The sequence below is a fragment of the Sylvia atricapilla genome, chromosome 1 (assembly GCF_009819655.1).
Source record: "Sylvia atricapilla isolate bSylAtr1 chromosome 1, bSylAtr1.pri, whole genome shotgun sequence".
In the NCBI taxonomy this organism is placed as follows: domain Eukaryota; kingdom Metazoa; phylum Chordata; class Aves; order Passeriformes; family Sylviidae; genus Sylvia; species Sylvia atricapilla.
The window spans coordinates 151,281,387-151,295,054 of NC_089140.1; the positions used below are offsets into that span (position 1 = coordinate 151,281,387).

At 45.4% G+C, this 13,668-nt stretch overlaps 1 long non-coding RNA gene and 1 other non-coding gene across 3 annotated transcripts in view; both read right to left on the reverse strand.

Annotated features, from left to right (window-relative positions):
* Window positions 1–13,668, reverse strand: part of LOC136372319 (uncharacterized) — a 679,386-nt gene that overhangs the window by 612,437 nt on the left and 53,281 nt on the right. The window lies entirely within an intron of this gene.
* TRNAF-GAA (transfer RNA phenylalanine (anticodon GAA)) lies at window positions 2,953–3,025 on the reverse strand. Its single transcript has one exon. It is a non-coding gene; the product is annotated as a tRNA-Phe (tRNA).

Here is a 13,668-nt window from a genome sequence, read left to right on the forward strand (position 1 = left end):
TGGGGGTTTTCTGAGTTGGATATTTTTGCAAATGAGGGGTGAGACAAGTTGTCTGCATTGTGACACCCATGCTCAGATCCTTCTGGAACCACACCGTGGCTCTGTAAAGAAGGGATAATATCTCAAACACCTCAAAAGTTCCCACCTGGCAGCCCCCTGCAACCACTCCAAACCATGGATGACCATGAGAGTGGGCAGGAATGAGCTGCAAGGCCAGTCCTGGTCTCCAGGGATTATTGTATTCCCTGACTGTGTTGTCTTCCCGGTACTTACGCCTGTTTTTCCACAACAGAATCACTCTCCACTGCATCCCTGTCACCTTTATTTTTCAGAAATGTGTTACCGGGGCTAGAACAGGTCTTCCTCAGGTCTCATCTCAGCTCTGCTGCTGATGAATCATGAGTTTTGATCTGTCTCAGGCAGGCTTTCTCTTTTTCCTCTTCTCTGAAGTTCAAAAGTTATTTCCAAGATTATTTCAAATTTTTTTTTCTGCAATAAAGATGTTTGCAAGGGCTTGTAAGAAGAAAATTACGTAATGTGATGTCAAAGTGTTGTTTCTAATGTTCTGGGGAGAGGGCAACAGTGAAGGGAGAGGAAGATCCAGTCCCTCTTTGTGTTAGTGTGCCTCACTAACACAAAATGTCACAACTACAGGCAAGAAGTGAGCTCAGAGAGCCCCAGTGCAATTCCATGGCTGGAGAAGGGGCTAACATTTTAGGGCAAAGATGAGAAACCTTTAATTAAGCAGACTCAAATCATTAATTCTAGCAAGGAGCTGTGCTCTGCTGGTAATGATGACTCTGCTGCTGTGGCTGGTGCTGCTCAAAGCCTGGAATGTTTTCTGGCAGAGGTGGTCAGACACCAGTGATTGTCTTCAAAGGATCATAAAATCGTGGAATGGTTTGGGTCAGAAGGGGCCTTCAAAATAATTTAGTTCCAACACCCCTACCATGGGCAGGGACACCTTCCACTGTCCCAGAGCTAGTTTCTCCTAGCTCTGTCCAGCCTGGCCTTGGACACCTCCAGGGATGGAACAGCCGCAGCTTTTTCTGGAAAACCTGTGCCAGGGCCTCACCACCCTCACAGGGAGCAATTTCTTCCCAGTATCCAATCTAACCCTGCCCTCTGTCAGTTTGAAGCCATTCCCTCTTGTCCTGACACTCCAGGCCCTTTTCCAAAGTCCTCTCCAGCACTTTTGGAGCCCCTTTGGGCACTGGAAGGGGCACTGAGGTCTCCCTGGAGCCTTCCCTTCTCCAGGATGAACAAACAAAGCCTTCCCTCATAAGGGAGGAGGTCTAGCTCTTGAATAATCTTTGTGGTTTCCTCTGGACTCACTCCAGATTGAACAGCCCCCAGTGACTCAACATTACCACCAATTTACAGGGCAGCCCATGGCATAGGACTGGGAACAGGCAGTGGAAGGAACAAAAATCCCTTCATATCACGATTTTTGCTGAAGTACTGGAATTGTGAAACCCTGTCCCTCCTTCACAGGCTCAGACTGGCTGACGTCCAAAGGGACCTCATGGAGATCACTGCTCCTGATGCCTTGGGAAGGCTGACCTGGAACAGAGACTGCACAGAGCTGGAGAATAAAGCAGATATTTATTGAAAGGCCTTTAAGGGTCCACCTTGGGCAGGACAAGAGCCTGACCAGGGCTACACCCAAGGTAGACTTAGAACAGTCACAAAATGGACAACCAGTCACAAGGTCTTACACTTTCATGAAGTTTGGTCCATTTGTATATTGGGGTTTAATTGTCCAATTACAGCTCCAGGATATGAGGTCCCATCCTTCTTGTTTTCTCTCTTCAGCCCACCCTTGTTTGTGCTTTTGGGTCTGAAAGCTATCCTTGGTCTCCAACAGGAAAAGGATTTGTTTTGTCTCCCTGTAGGCGAATCTGCAGACAGCTGGGAGAAGGAGTTCTGCTGACCTGTATATTCCAGAACATGTGGTTTTATTGCAAGGGTCGTGGGTAAAAGGGCCTTGCCTTCAGCCACCAGCCTCGGCTGAAGGGAAGTCTCAAAGAGAGAGGGAGAAAGAACAGGAGGGTGTGGGCTAAGTGAGAAGGGAGCAAGAGAGCAAGGTGGCAGGGGGAAGAGAGCAAGAGAGAGCAAGAGTAGGGGGAAGAGGAAGGATAAGAGAGGAGTTCAGAGGAGAGATAATAGAGAGAGGTCCTTGTTACAATACATTATATCTCCTTTTGTGATGAATATTCTAATTTACAGTGATCAACCAATACAAGTCACAAAATGCTATAGAACCTACATACAGCCTATAAGAACTACTATATTACCATACTGTGTTATATTTTAAACTCTAAAAACTACTCTTTAGACTTCTGTTTTGCTACATTGACCTTTGGATCCCTCAGCCAGCAGAAAGGGATTGTTCAATCCAAAGGGATTCTCCTCCAGCTAGCTAGACCATTGTTTTCAGGTTATATAGTAACTAAGACTCAGTATCCTACAACTCAAAGTAAGCTTTCATTTCTATTTCGATTATAGGTTTCATATTTTCAGAATCTTTTGCTAAGCAATCATATTTATTAGGTTTCCCTGATTCATCTTCCCCAACATCTCCCTACTCTGTGAAGAGAGCTGACTGACACTGAATGTGAGGCTCAGAACTCACCCCTGGGCAGCACAGAGTCTGCAATACATGAAAACTAAAACTTAAGGCATCACTCCCAAGGCCTGCTCAAGCAGGACCTACAGACCCCTGTCCAGGACCACTTCCAGGTCACTTGGGAATTTGACTAACAGAGGGAACTCCAGAGTCTCTCAAGGCCACCAGACCCAGCTCCTCATCCTTTCCCCACAGCAGAGCTGCTCCAGTCCCCTCCAGTGCCCTCCAGTCCTGCTGGCCCTTGTCTGGATCTGTCCTGGATGTCCAGGGCTTTCTTTTATTGGAGTGCCCAGCCCTGGGCACACAAAAGTGCAGGAAAACTCTGCTGAAGCCCGGGATTGAACCAGGGACCTTTAGATCTTCAGTCTAACGCTCTCCCAGCTGAGCTACTTCAGCTCTGCTCTGGCCCTCATTTGCCCCAAAACCTTCTGGAACACAATGAGGTTTCAGACTTCTGCCATTCAAACCAGTTTGCCCAACATTCCAAGAAGAATAATGGAATGGGTTGGGTTGGAAAGGACTTTTCACCTCATTTCACTCCCTGCCAGGGGCAGGGACACCTCCCACTCTCCCACCAAGTCCCATCCAACCTGGCCTTGGACACTTCCAGGGATGAGGCAGCCAAAGATTCTCTGGGCTGCCCATTCCAGTGTTGGAATGGTGTGACTGACCACACAACAAGAGAGAACAAATCTCAGAAAAAAAAACAGGCCAGGAACAACCTCCCCCCACATCTAAGAAGTTTTCCTTGTGGAGCATCAGCTGGGAAGCCAACATGGAAAACAGACTGGAAAACTTTTCAGTTTTCTTGGTCTGTTATGTCATACATGGCACCAAAATGTGCAATTGTTTAACTACACTTAAATCACTCTAAACTGCACAATTGCCTCCAATTATCCCTCTTCTTTCCAAATGCTGGCACTTTTTTTGTTTCAGAACACTGCAATCCTGCTATCTTCTATGTAATTATGTAACAAATGTAGTTTGTCGCTGCCTCTCCAATAAATAAGACTTATGCTCCCCAGTATGCATCCAGTAACACCTCATTTTCCCTGTCTTCAATCGTTCTAAAAAGAAAGGCATTTATAAATGATTGGGGGATAAATTTGTGCTAAAATGTAAAGGGTTTGGAATCAAAAAATAAGAGAAATTTGCCCATCCAAGTGTTCTAAGTGTTATTGTTTAACAACTTGACTTTTAATCAAATTTCCTAAAACTGCAAAGAACAAGGAGTGTGCTGTTGGGTTGTGCTGGTTCTTGGGAATCCAGCTCCATTTCCTGAGCATTCCCATGGATTCCTTTGCCAGGGATTTCAGAGGAAACCTCATCTAAAGGCCTCCAAAATCTGTGTGTAAAGTGAGGATAAATCCAGGAATGTAGGCAATGAACACCTCCAAGAGATGACACCCTCTGGTTTTCCTCAGCTCAGAAGGAAAGTAAGAAACCACAAAGTTTCCCTTAATTTACGCCAAGATCCTGCAAGGCTCCAAAACATGTAGAGATGGAGGAAAAAGCTAGAGCATCTTTTCCTCCCTCCAGAGCAGCCTCCTGCAGCTGAAGGTGATCAGTTCACTCGTGTGCTTCATTCTAATGCAAACAGCATCCAACCTTAGAAACAAACATGGAATGGTTTAGGTTGGAAAGATCATGGAATTCCCACACCCTGCCACTGGCAGGGGCATCTTCCACTATCCCAGGTTGCTCAGAGCCCCATCCAACCTGGCCTTGAACACTTCCAGGGATGGGGCAGCCACAGCTTCTCTGGACAAGCTGTGCCAGGGCCTCACCACCCTCACAGGGAAGAATTTCTTCCTAATATCCAATCCGAACCTACTCTCAGTTTGAAGCCTTGTCCTATGCCTCCATGCTCTAGTAAATAGTTCTCTATTGGGTTTAATAAAAGTGTTCAGCTTCTCCAGGTACTGGAAGGCCACAGTTAGGTCACCCCAAGACTTCTTTTGTTTCTAAACAATCCCAATTCCCCCAGCCTGCCCTCACAGCAGAGCTGCTCCATCCCTCTGACCACCTTGGTGCCTCCTCTGGACTCTCTCCAGCAGCTCCATGTCCTCCCTGTGCTGGGGACCCCAGAGCTCAAGAATCCCTCCTCCCATCAGATCTGGCAGCATCAAGAGTGAGATCCAAAGATTTTTGCAGTCTTAAGTCCGGGTGAACGATTCGTTCTTTGTCCGTAAAAAATCCGGGTAATGTCTAACAAAGAGAAAAAAAACCTGTGTGAGAGGTGGAAAAGGATTATGGCCCATGGCAGTGAAATGTGTGGCAGGTGGGAGGTTCTGCATTTCCATGGATATCACAGCTCTGATCAATCCTGACGTGCAGCTATGTCTCAGCACCGGGAATTGCTCTTCCAACCTGGGAAAACTCCTCCAGGTACTCACCTCTTTCCTGTGTGGGGTATGTGCTGCAATTTCCCATGGTTTCTCCTCCAAAATTCCACTACTGCTCACGGCTAAGCCCCAGCTGTGAATTTGGCAGCTGCTGCCATGCACAATGAGCTTTCCTGGGTAGACAGACATTCCCTTCCAAGACCTGAAACTGCGAGTGCCAGCTGGAGGTGCATCCTAGGACTTGTCAGGAAAAGGGAAGCATGAGCCTCCAAATCTGCTTGGAAGTCAGGCAGGTAACACCAGGCTCTTGGGAGGTCTCCATTCAGGATCCAAGTCTAAAAAAAACAAAATCTCTTCTGGCTAAGCCAACCTACTCCTGTAAAAGTTTGCTGCTGGAGACATGTGAGATACAAACTGGATCTTGCTCTTGCTCAAACTAGACAAGCGATGAGGTTCAAGTCCTCAGGCTGTCTGAGAAGAAATTTCAGAACCTGCTCACCAGGTATCCTTCAGACCCTATTGTGGCCTTCCAGTACCTAAAAGAGAATGCAGGAAAGCTGAAAAAGGGATTTTTTGCAATGGCAAACAGTAACAGGACAAGGGAGGATGGCTTTAAGATGAGAGGGGGTAGATTTAGAAGGGATATTAGGAAGAAATTCTTCCCTGTGAGGGTGGTGAGACCCTGGTACGAGCTGTAGCTGTGGCTCCCTCATCCCTGGAAGTGTTCAAAGCCAAGCTGGACAGGGCTTGGAGCAACCTGGGATAGTGGAAGGTGTCCCTGCCTACAGCAGGAGAGTTAAAACAGGTTAATCTTTAAGGTTATTTCCAAACAAAACCATTTTATGCCATTCCCAGAGAACACAGAACAGGATCAAGCCCTGCAAACAACACAAGCCTGAGTGGATCCATCTCCATTTTGACATCTGAAATATGGGAATAACTGGACTTTTCTTTGACTCGGGTGTTAGAAGGGTGCTGCTTTAAAGCCAGAAACATCCACAAGCCTTAAACAAGATAATGGCATCAATAACCCAGCCTCAAGCCATGCAATTGATTCTCCACGGATAATGAATCCAGCATGAAATGGGCCTGAGTGACACCAAGTTTGATGGGAAGACTGGCAGCTCTGAGGCATAGAAATATTGACCTAAAGGGACTTTTGGTAGCTTATCTGGGTCCTGTGTGGCAGGAATGACATTGGTGTGCAGCATCAAACATCCAGCCAGGCTCTGGGGGCAAGGAAGGTTCATTTTTCCCTTCCCCACATATTTCTCAAGTTAACAGGTGCCAATAAAACCTCTGGACAGTCTGGATGTAAAATAACAGCGATATCCCATATCCCCTCCCTGGTTAAAATAAGATTTTCCTCTCCTCTCTTGTCATCTCAATTTTCCAGCTTCTCCTGCCGGCGCCAAACTTTCACCTTTCATCAGGAGAGGACAAAACCAACCAACCAACCAACAAACACCCAAAAGACCTCCCAAAAAACCAGAAAAAAACCACCAAAAAACCAAAAAACCACACAAAAAAAACCCCAAAAAAACCAACCAACCAACCAAAAAAAACCAAAAAAAATAATAATCCTAATGTTCCAGCCACAAAATGCTGCACACTTCTGGCTTTTAAACCCGTTGTCCCCCAGGTGGGAAATGACAGCGAGCAGAGCCGGTAAACAGAAAATAGCAGAGCGACTCCCACTCTCCAAAAGCTGCCTCCTCTCCCTCCGAAAGGCAGCGGAGGGATGAGTCAGAGCTAAAAGCATCTCTCTCCCCGTGGGGCTGGGGCTCTGCCTGGCCCACCTGCCTTCCCCCGCTGAGGAGGGGGCTGCTGCAGCCCCCCGGGCACCGCCTGTGAGTCAGAAATATCCCCAGAGAGGGAGGTGAAGCCACCTGCCAGCTCCTGCTCATCTGACATTTCAAGGGTGTTTTATCCCAGCGTGGTTTCGGAGGGGTGGATTTGGGGGAGAAGCCTCCTCGTGGTTCACATCACGGTTCTGGCAGGTCTGTGGTGCTGCATCTTCTTGGGGATGGCTGAAAATCCAGGAGGTACCTGAGGCTTTCCAGAGGGTGGTCAGACCTCCTGCTGCATCAACAGCTTTTTTCTATGAAAAGATTCCTTCAGGATCAATGAATAGCTGTGTGAGGGGGAGATTCCAGGGATTTAGCCACAGACCGGTGTCCCTGAGGATGATTATGCAAATGGGCAGAATTAAACCTGTGAACAATCTTTGCCTGTCACAATTGCTCCCCGGATTATTTCATGCCTTCTGACACTTTAATTCCTCTGTCTCCCACTTCACTCTGACTGAGAGCTGCCCCCATGGAAATGTCCTGGTGCTGGCTGGAAACCTAGGGTGGGTTCTGTATTTCTTAGGGTTTCAAGGCATCATCTCTTCCCTAAAAAACAGAAAATGCTTGAACTGAGGGCTCCCACTTAAAGGAGGACAAGTCTAAATACAAGTTTGTGAATCAAGGAGCTTCCTTTTTTAATTGACACAGAGAAAATTGAGAGGAGAAAGAAATGTTCGGCCCTCAGTGAATTTTTAAATTATTTCAGCACCAAACCCTGTATTCCTGTTAGTAAAGGATTTGTAATTTAATCAGGTAATCATGGAATGGTTTAGTTAGGAGGGAACTAGAAGATCATCCTGTTTCAACTCCTCTGCCATGGGCAGGGACACCTTCCACTATCCCAGGTTTCTCCAAGCTCCATCCAGCCTGGCCCGGAACACTTCCAGGGATGGGGCAGTCACAGCTTCCCTGGGAATTCCACACCAGGGCCTCACCATCCCCACAGGGAGGAATTTCTTCCTAATACCTAATCTGATCAACCCTTCTTTAGCATATTTTTGCCCCAAATTAAGGATAAAGTTCAATGATAATCCAAATAAAGCTTCTCCTGATTGTTAACAAAGTAGAGGGAAGACAAACCACCTCCAAAAGCTCCAACAGCTGATCAACTGTGCATTTATTAGGCTTCAGATTTATTCCAAACATATGACTATGATCAGCAAGCAACAGCCAGAGGGAAAAGGAGAAAAAAAAACAAATGGAAAAAAAAGATGTTGTTGGAAAGTTTTGAAGAGAAGCAAACTCTGTGTGCGCTGAATCTTCCCCCATCTGCTGCATTTCACTCTCTTCTCACAGCCTTGAGTAACAGACCCCAACTAATTGCACAGTTTTGCCTGCAAATCCACAGCCTGGTTATTTTTAACCAACCATTTTTTTATTTTTTTTTTTTCTAGAATCTCTCCAGGATGTAGAAAGGCCATAATTTTCCCTCCTTCCTAATGCAGGTAGGAGTGGGTGGCAGGGGGTTGCTGTGTCCATCAGGAGCACAGGACAGGAAGATTTGTCCAAGGGGAATGTGGACAGCAGCCATTGGCATCTCCCACAGGAGGCAAAGCCTAAGAGTGAAACCTGAAACATATTTTTGGGGAGCATCAGGCCACACCCTCACCAAGGTGATGTTTTTGAAGCTCTGGGTATGACCCACCACACCTAGGGAGGATTTTGTGGATTCTGGGATATTGTCCTTTCCTTCTGGGCCATTTGGGCAGTGAGAGTCCAATTCTTCCCCCTTCACTTGGTTCCAGAAGCTCAAAAATAACAAAAAATAGGCTCAGAATTGTTTGGATTGGAAGGGGGTCTGAAAGATCCTCTCATTCCAGCCCCCTGCCAAGGGCAGGGACACCTTCCACTAAACCAGCTTGCTCCAGACCCTACCCAGCCTGGCCTTTTGGCACTTCCAGGGATGTGGAATCCAATCTCCTGATGATTAAACCCCTGAGAAAGGGCCTGGGGTTTCATCTTTATTCCCTAAGAAGGGTACAGGCTGGTAACCGATAACACATAGGGATTAAAAAAAACCCCCAAATTTCTGTTAATTAAGTGGATGACTTTGAGAAATGCCAGCCAAGTATTGCATGTAGAGAGGGCTATGGATACCCAGGCTTAGAGGCAGATACACAGTTTAAAAATAAAATTATTCTTTCCACATAACAGCACCAATATCTGTAAAATTGTGGCCAGCCTTGCTAATAAATGATATTTTCCCAGCAGCAGTAGGAGTCTCTATTGCTGGCAGGATTCTGTCATGCAGGACATGCCAAGATGTCTCCTCATCTCGCTGACAACGTGAAAACTGATGGGGATAAAACCCCCACGCAGCTGCTGGGCTTCCCCCAGCAGGAGACACAGCCCACACGTGGGGTGGGTGGGTGTTTGCAATGTAGGTCAGGGCAAAAAAAAATCTTTGTTTTGTGAGGGCCATCCTCCTGCTGGGCGAGTGACAAGTGTCTCCTGCAGCTCCAGCAAGTCTGACAGGCACCATCCCAGCCAGGGCTGTCTGATGACACCCGGGATTTTAGGACAAGTAAGAAGAGCTGAGTCTGTGAAACTCAAGGGCTGGGTGAGAATTTAGAGCAAGGTGAGCAGTTCACACCTAAAGGGGTTTTGTTTTTTGTTTGTTTGTTTGTTTGTTTTTTTAAATCTCATTCTGGGACAAGAACATTGCAGGGTCAGGATGTGGAGGAGTCACCAGCCCTGGAGGTGCTCAAGAAACTCCTGGAGATGTCACCTAGTGCCATGTGCTGGCTGACAGGGTGGGGGTCAGTCAAAAGTTGGGCTTGGTGATTTTGAGGTCTTTCCCAACCTAAAAGATCCTGTGATTCTCAGAGTGCAAACAGCCTGAATTTTCCCATATGTTTCCCTAAAAGTTTCACTCGTCTGATTCCTTCAGAGGGATAGAGCGCTGCTCTTTGAGGAAAAGCTGAGAGAGTTGGGGTTGTTTAGCATGGAAAATAGAAGGATCCAGGAAAACTTATTGAAGCCTTTCAATACTTAAAGGGATTTTTTAAGAAAGATGCAAACAGAGTTTTTCGTAGGGTATGTAGGGACAGGACAAGGGGTGATGGTTTTAAACTGAAAGAGGGGAGGTTTAGACTGGCTCTAAGGAGGAAATCTCTTGTGGTGGGAGTGGTTAAACAGCAGATGAGGTTATCCAGAGAAATTTGCATCCCAGGAAATATTCAAGGTCGGGTTGGATGGGGCTCTGAGCAACATAATCGAGGGCAGGTGCCCTTGATCATTGCAGGAGGTTGGACTAGAAGACCAAAAGTCCATTTAAAGTTTATTTCCAGCCCAAACCATTTCATGATTCTTTTACAAGGAGGACTAAATGCAACCAGCCCAGATGGAGTTCTCTGATCCCAACCCAAATTCCTCCAAGTCAGTAATTCCAGGGACACAGTCCATCCTGAATGACATTAGATTGCCAAGAAAGCAGTCAAGTCAAGGTCCTCCCTATAGACAGAGAAGTGTCCCCACTCTCCATTTCTTTCACAGGACCATTTTTGCTGTTAACATGTTTTGGTTGCTGCAAACTGAGGGAGGACTGAGGTGGGTTAAACCCTGCCTGGCCTAAGAACTTCCAGCTGGATGTCACAAACCCCCACAGACCCAAATTACTTAAAAGCTCCTGTGCAGAGGGTAAAGCCTGCAATGTCCCATCATTCTGATGGGTTTGATAGCTTGGCTGTAAAATTAAGGATGTGAAATTCCTGATGCGATCCTTGGCCTGTGAACATCTTCATTTCTCTTGCCTGCCACAGTCCAGCCCAGACACTGTGCTGGAAACAAGATAATAAATAATAAAATCCCTGAAAATTAGTTCATTACAGAATAAGAAACTTTCTGAATTTATAGGTCATAATACAACTAATAACAGCAACAACAACAATAATAAAAATAACAATAAAAGGGGCATATCCTTGTTGATGGCACCTTGAATCACAATTTTTGTTACTAGGTCTTTCCTATCTGTCTACCCAAACCAGGTCCTGACCTCTCCTAGTTTTTTTCTCTTTCCTTATGGAACACCCTGTCCCATCCCAAGGACCACCCAAGCATGGAATTGGTGGGAATCCTCAGGCACGAGAAGACGTGGTGTTCCTCAGCCCATCCACAATGGATAAATTCTTGTCAATGATTTCTGTGTCCAACTCCAAGTGCTTCTGGAAGTAACTACAAGACACCTTCACCCCACTCTCTCAGGGTGCCCAGCTCCATCCAGGCAGGTGCCAGCACACTGAAAGAGGAGAGATTTAAATCAGATTTTAGGAGGAAGATCTGCACTCAGAGGGTGATGAGGACAGGCGGCCCAGTGAGGCTGTGACTGCCTCTTCCCTGGAAACATCCGAGGCCAGGTGGGATGGGGCTTGGAGCAACCTGGTTGGAACAAAATGATCTTGAAGGTGCCTCCCAACCCAAACCACGATTCAATTCTGTGATTCCATGATAAGTAACTACCTTCCTTCCATATGAACTTGCTTGGAAAAGTCCAAACAGATTTCAGGACACCAAAAACATGGCAGTGGGGTGGAACTGGATGATACAAGGACCCTTCCAACCCAAAGAACTCCATGATTCCATCATCCTCGATTAATTTTAAGGCGCAAACTCACATCAGTTCATTCAAGTGGATAAGGAGCAGTTTTCTTGTGAGGTTTTTCAGCATTTAACTCAATATTTGAGGTAGCTAGGAAGGCAAACTTTATAATTTTGAGTGATGCAAGAGAAAGTTACATGAATCGAAGTGTTGGAAATTGAATTTAGCCTTGAAATAAGATGGTATTTCCAAAAAGTAGAAATAATTATATAAAGTTGCCTGGAAAAGTCCAGACACATTTCAGGACACCAAAATCATGGAGAAATGATCCTGTCTCTGGAGAAGTCCTCTCTGTCCAGAGGACATGCTACAAACCTACCAGAAAATAGCAATAACCCTTTATTTCTCTAAGGGAAGCATTCCAGGGGTTTAAAAAGGAAGAATTCCAAGGATTTCAAAGGCAACTTGGAGACTGTTTTTTGTAGGGATGGTTTGGGAGAGGGGCAGTGGATTTGAGTCCGCTCTGTTTAATTCAATCAACCACTAATTTGGATGACAGGATCTTTATTAAAGCTGGCATTGGGGATAATTTTCATTTAGAAGCAACTCCAAATGCCCCTTTTTTTGGCACCAGTTGATTTGACACAGAGAGCGAAGGCTGCATTTAATCGGAGTTCTTGTGTAGAAATCGAGAGACCTTCTGGAATTTACTGAAAACAGAGCTTTGATTGAAGATTTTCATCTCTCATTACAATTTAATATGGTAAGAAATTTAACTAAGGCATATTTAAATGGTAATTAAGAGTGTTATGGGTTATTAAATTGATAATACAGTAGCTCTGAAAGTCCCAGTATTATGTACCAGACACATTGATGTGTCACATGTGGGGTCACAGCTCTGAGGAGCATTTGGTCAGCCCTGAGTCACTCTTCTCACTCAAAATTTCCACTGAACCTAAATTCTCATCTTAAAAGCAGATGAAAAATGCCTGTTTTGTAAACCCAAAATTATTCCAGAGTTTGTCTTGGTTTCACAAATTAGTGGGTCTCAGACAGACAAACAAAACCAGCAGGAAGCAGAAAATGTGTAGGAGATGCAGCCTCTCATTTAAAAAATATTTTGATTTTCTGATTCGAAATGACATTTATTCCATCAGAAGTACTTTTGAACATAAATCAAAATCTGGGCACTGAAGTGAAACATTCCCTTCTAGTGAAAGCATTATCAACTTTCCAGTTTACCAGAGGAAAACAATGTTTGATCAGACTCTATGCAAAACAGGCTGCTGGGCTTTTTCTTTCTGCTGCAGACCACAAGGAAACAATAAATCCATTTTCCACAAAATTCTCCTATTAAGGAGTTCATTTCTGGGTGGGAAAATGAGTTTGTCAGAAATGAAGATGCAGGATCTGAAGGGACTTCATGATACTTTTATAAATGCCCTGATAAAGTTTCCCACTTCTAGAAAGTATTTGGAAGCCTGTTTTTCCAAGGAACATCAATATTCAGAGTGGTTAGAGATTCCTTTCAGTATTCCATGCACAGTCCTTAACAAATTGGTCAGCCAGAAACGTGTGAAAGCTGCAGAAAATATCATAGCAAGTCAACAAGTTACAAAGACACAACTTTAAAATAACACTGGGTCGTCCCACTTCTCCAGCAAAGTTCCTCAATGTGTGAGGATAATTTCCAAAGCTGTGCCTGGCCGAGACAAAATTCCCACTTGAGTTTTATGGAATGGACTTGGAGGTGCTGGAGGAACTGGGATTTTCTGCCTTCTAAAAGGGGATTTACAGGCGTGTGCACACCTCTATTTCTGCCTGGCTGCTAAGTAGAGCACGAGCCATCCCTGCACCACACGAGGGGGAAACACATCCACAGTTCACAGGGAAAGCAGGGAATGTCGGAGCCTCGGCTGAGGAGATGAGAAAGATGCTGTTTGCACATTAAAACACATGTGAAAATAGCTAAGGAAAGGTATCCATTGCAGAAATGGAAAGCAGATTCCTGAGGGCTGCTCAGATTGGTCTTGATGAGCCTGAGAGCAGAGTTGGGGGGGGGGGGGGGGAAGAATCTTTTTTTATTTTTTCTTTCCTTAACTTGAGTAAGGGATTTTATAGCCAAAAAGGGAAACTTCTGCCCTGTGCTGCAGAGCAGGAAATCAAATTGTGAACTACGAAACAACGGAAAAATAATCTTTTTGTACTCGGTGGTGCCTGGCACATTCAACTTCACCCTGAGGGTTTTGTTTGATACTGATCTGGTCTCTTGGTTCAGCCCCAGTAAATAACTAGTGAGATGTGACT